Raw genomic sequence first — 5904 nt, 5'->3', positions numbered from 1 at the left:
ATTCCATAATCAGTAGTTATTCATTGACGCTAATTAAACATCTGTATAAAGCTATGTTTTATGGCAGTGAGTATATTGTATAGAAAGTTTTTTAATAAAATATATATTTTCTATTAATAGTTAGAAAACATTAATGGGTGTAATTAAATTTTATGTTTGTATTGGTCAATGGTCATTTAATATCAACAAAAAATAATTTTATTATTTTTTAAATTATGAAGTAAATCGTCCTATAAATTCGTAATCATAATCATAGAAAACAAATCATTAAACCGTCACTCATTTTTTTCCTTCAATTCATCACGATGAACTTGTCTCATGTCACCATTCTCTTTCTCGCTATTCTTTCTCAAGAAACCCTATTTTTAGCCATGGGAGACAGACAATTCATAGAGAACACATGCAAGGGCACACCTTCATACAACTTATGCCTTTCGATTTTATTGGCAAACCCCAAGAGCCAAGATGCAAATTTAACAGGCTTAGCACTCATCGTAGTTGATGTAGTAAAAAACGAAGGTGTGAAAACCCTACAACAAATCGATGCTCTCAAAAAGTCTCTGCCCGAGTCGACAGCGACACTGATGCAGTGTGGAGATGTGTATAACACTATAATGCATGTGAATGTTCCTTTAACCATTAATGCATTGAATCTTGGAAACCCTAAATTCGGTGAAGATGGAATGGCTGATACTAGTATCGAGTCGCAGACATGTGAGAGGAGTTTTAAGGAGCATGGTCAAACATCACCGTTGACGAATATGAATAAAGATATGGAAGATGTGGCTAATGTAGCTAGGGCCATTATTAGAATGCTTTTATAAGTTTTGTTATAATAAAAAAGAAACTTATATATTAACGAGTTTATTACAAACTTTTAATTTATCGTAGCTTTTTGAAAGTTGTTTTCTTTTTATCAAAAACACAAATTTCATAACATGATTCGCTTAATTCTATGGATGATATTGCTAACTTAGCTAGGACCATTATTATAATGCTCTTAAATTGTTGCCTGAATAACAAAGAAAATTTTCTTTTGATGGATTTACATTTTTTGATGGGAAGGTGTCATTAAATAATGTTTTCGTATGAGTTTGTTGTTTATGGTTTTTGGAAAATTGGATGTAAGATCTCAAAAATTTTATGTGACTTAAACTATTAATATCTAAAAACAAAACCATTAAATAACTCTAATTTTGTTATACAATAATAAAATTCTTAATAATTGTAAGTATAAGAAAATTACATTGATCGTCCCTCGTTACTAAGTTTCCAAGGGTTGTCAAACTCTTCAAGTGTTCTAGGCTCCAATTTCTCACCTCATCTCTCCCACTACACTATCTTCTACCCAAGGTGAGCTTCATACCCCTATTTTGAGCTTTTCATTGTTTTTGGGAGGACAATACAAGTCACAGTCTTGTTTAAATCTTGATATATTTGTTTGTTATGCATGTATGCTAAGTTATATGTGCTAAACTTATGAATACTCCATATGAAATTTTTCATGAACTCGAAATCTTGAGCAAGTCTCAAGTGTATGAGCCATATTTTACAAATTGTGTATGAAACCAATAACTAATATGTTACAAAAATATAAATCACAAATTGTTATGACAAAAACCATAAGGATTGCTTCAAAATTTGCTTAAACAAGTTGTTGGACAAAATAATTTGGAAGTGGTTATATTGTGGAAATAATAATATTTTGGGGTCCATTTTCGACCATAAATATTTATATAAGGATCATTTTGGAACATGGGATAAAATTGAACATCTCAATTTCTAAAGGACCAAAAATGAAATTTTTGGATAAACAAGGGCCTTTTGAACATTTTCTTAAATATAAGTCTAAAATGAGCATTTTTGAAGAAATGGGCCAATTTCAATAATTCACATAGTTTTGAACTACTTATGACACCTTTTGGCAAATATGGGGCTATTTTATAATTTAAAGAAAGAAGGGCCCTTTTTGCCAACATCGATATTACTGGGTCATTTTTGACAAATATGATTCAAAGTGGATTATTTTCAACAAACGAAAACAATATATCTAGTTAACGAGTACGTAAACCTATTGTTATTTATTTAATAAATAACGGATTTCAAGGATTTGCACCAATATTTGTTAGTATTCTAGTTAGATGCATTTTCGCTATATATATATATATATATATATATATATATATATATATATATATTAGTGTACATTTAAAGTCCTGTAAGAGTTATAACCAGAGTTTCCTGGGGGGAGAGCGAGAATTTGTGTATAGATCTATATGGGGTTGACACACCGCACCTTCGTTGTATGCTACAGCTAGACCGACCAGTCTAGGGTGACAAATGTATTAAACGAAACCGGTGCCTGAAGAACCTCTAGACAGGCACTCCGTCATATTAGTATGGTTATAATGATCACTCAGAATATAACAATATTATTTAGAAATTTATGCAGGTCACACCTTTCGATTATAAACAACTATGATTTGGATACTCTAAACGAAGCTTTTACCACACAAGTCTTAGGGTTTTAAGACTACTATTTTGTACCTCTGAAAATATAGGATTTTCTCAAGAAAACGATTTTATACGATTTCGAAAACGATAAATTAAAACACATGCAACTATATTTGATTGACAACAAGACTTACAACTATTTTGACTAGAAAATATCAGATTTTCTGGTTTTCTAACTATCACAGATTTTTATACAAAATGCTTATGAACTCATCATCATATTTTGTTTGAATAAAAAAATTAAAATAATAAATCGGATAGCTATAAATCGCCCAATGTAATTATTTTGGTGTTGTTTTTTATTTGTTTTTTTATTTACATCATTCACTTACATGTTAATGATTGTTCTTTTATTCAGTTCTAGGAGGTTTTATGTGTTTTTTTACTTCATTCGTTTATTTGTCAATGTTTCTTCATTTAATGCCTAAATAATTTTATTTTTTCGTATAACTATTTATGAAAAAAATCCAAAGTAAAACTATTCAATCTAATATATATATATATATATATATATATATATATATATATATATATATATATATATATATATATATATATATATATATATATATATATAGTTATTTGGGTTATTGCTTTAATTTGTTTATTAAAAAAACGTCAAAAAACAACAACATTAAATAATATATTCAAATAAAACATCAAAAATATTAAAATATTTTTAAACTTCAAAAACAAAGATAAATAAATACAAATATTTTTTTTTGATTTTATATAATCTAGATAATTGATTTAAAAAAACTAAAAAGAATATTATAAATAATCTATATTAATTCAGTTAAAATAAAGATAAAAAACAATATTTTCTACATATATAATAATAATAATAATAATAATAATAATAATAATAATAATAAATTGTTAAAAGAAAAAATAAAAAGAAAGAAAGGGTAATTTGGTCTTTTTATATGGGGCGAGGACCTATAGTGCAATACTCACAAACCACAGAGATGTAAGCTAGTAAATTTTAAACTTAGGGACCAAGACTTTGAATTCGATCAAGCCATATGGATTATTTCTGTAATTTATTCTTTCAAAAATTACCCTCATTAGTTTAAATTTAAATGGGTATTTATAAATTGGAAATGGAATTTGCTATATATTTCTCATTATATATATTCTTTTGTGGTGTTTAAACGAGAGTACATATATTATTCCATTACTTGCTACTAAGCAATTATAATAGCACAAATATTAGACAAAATTTCACAAATGGTCCCTGTGGTTTATGAGAAATGGAACTTTCAGGATATTCTTGTAAAGTGTTTCACCGATGCTCCTTGTGGTTTAAAAATCAAACATTGTTAGTCATTTTGGCTAACTATGTTAAATATCAAGGTTAAATTGTAACACCATAATTTTTCTTTAATTTTTAAAAGAATTTAATCAAAAAATGTTACCGGAAGTCCTATTAAGAAAAGACCACCGGTGTTACTTGAAAATATTTCACAAAAACCCTTCATAATTCAAAGTTGTAAAATTTGAAGCAAAACAAATCTCAAACCAAATGTAAATAAAACATCACATTAAGTCTCAAACTGATATCAACATCAGTATCGAAACAATAACTATCCAAAAATTCTAACCTCACCAGACCATCAATGTCAAGCTACCTGTACCAATGCCAAAGCCACAAGTCCACAACAACACACAAGAACACAAGTGTCTTCATCAGTATAGTGAATCAATCTCAACCAGGTAGCATGGAAACAAAACATACATGTATGTTATGTTAAATCATGCAATCACATTAATCCATTCCTCAGTCATCTATAGTTACTAATATATAGTTGCATATATCAATCTTTACATTCTTTTTTCAACGTAGTAATTATTAATTTATTTTCTTCATTGAAATTACTATTAATGTCACTCGCTAACTAGGGTCTAATGCATCACTAAACTTCCCGACAAAGACCCCATTCGGTACTAACGTGACCTGATGACCTAATGCATCAAATCAGACACGACACCTACTCGTAACACTGTCCCTGGTTCTTCGTCCTTGCTACTCTGATTATGAATGTGTAACACGATGTGTTTTCATTCGAGGGTGATACACGATACCTCCATGAGCATACCTACACTCAAACGAGATGTTTGTACATGACATTTATGATCGCCGACATCACTCTAGTCCCAGTACACCAACGTGCACCAAAACCATGTTCCGAGATTATTATCTTGACAACCACTCGACATCGACTTGGATTAAGCTCTTTTCCACCAACGATATCCTTCCATCGTGATATCCCATAATTATACGTACATAAGTTAGGTTACGACTCTTCTACCCCTGCTATGTATGTTCTCTTTTTTACTTTAATTAATTGTATAATTAATTAATTCACTCATATGGCCAAACACGCATCTCACTATTATCATTATGTAATCATGCTTGTTAATAATTATCAATTAATCGATGGCATACTACATCTCATATAAAAAACCAAAGGTATACTCACATAAGTACGACAAAACATTATATATTAACATATAAAGAGTTACACCTTTTGACAATCAACTTATAACATGCATCTCCTAGTTTCATTCAAGTGTGAGAAAAACAAATTCACATGAAAAACATCACAATTTAACAACATGTACAATCTCACCACTAACATATCCCTACTTCCTATCCTTATGTAATGTATGCTGATATTAGGAATGCTAACATACCTAGGGTTTCCTAAATCATTTATTTCTCTATATACTTTATATTATCAAATTTCATGCATATCATACTTTCCAGGATCTAGCAATACAGAAACCAAACATAACATAATAGCAGGCTAACTTTCCAATACAAGTACCTAAACCACCACGAGAAATGAATCACCTCCAGTTCAAGGTATGTTAAGCAATAAATAAAGGAAAGACATCTTCAAACAAATAGTCTAACACCGTTAAAAGATTACACAAAGAGTTGATGAAAAACAAAACATGAAATAAAAATGGTTCTGTCCAGAGCATTCCTACATCGTGGCCAAGAAGGGGCCACACCATGAGCTAAACATAATTCACAATCTAGCCGATTTGGTCCCGTCGTCATGATGTGACATATTGATGATCACTTCATAAGAAATGACTATTGTAGTCTTGAAGAAACCAATTGATCTCTTCCTTCTACTCAATTTGGGTCCGATGAAAACCTTAATTAAGATGATGTTAACCCTTCAAGACCATTTCCAAGTGACTAGAATGATTGCGACAAGAATGGTGTTGGGACATGATTTATGGTTTATACTTGAATTTACATAGATTTTAGAGTTCTCAGTCTAGGATCGAAAATACCATGAATTCGGTGTTGTTTTGACCGAAATCATTAACATATTTCGGTTGGGATTTGGGTCGGGCCTTTGTAATTAGTTC

The 5904-nt window shown here is 29.9% G+C and overlaps 1 pseudogene; it reads left to right on the top strand.

Moving 5' to 3' along the window:
* Window positions 1-305: 305 nt before the first annotated feature.
* On the top strand, window positions 306-824 carry LOC145064189 (cell wall / vacuolar inhibitor of fructosidase 1 pseudogene; annotated as a pseudogene).
* The last annotated feature ends 5080 nt before the right edge of the window (window positions 825-5904 follow it).

Source organism: Lactuca serriola, chromosome 7 (genome assembly GCF_051521515.1).
Source record: "Lactuca serriola cultivar US96UC23 chromosome 7, Lser_US96UC23_V15, whole genome shotgun sequence".
In the NCBI taxonomy this organism is placed as follows: domain Eukaryota; kingdom Viridiplantae; phylum Streptophyta; class Magnoliopsida; order Asterales; family Asteraceae; genus Lactuca; species Lactuca serriola.
Note: the sequence above shows the minus strand (reverse complement) of the source record. Positions and strands in the feature narration are given on the sequence as shown.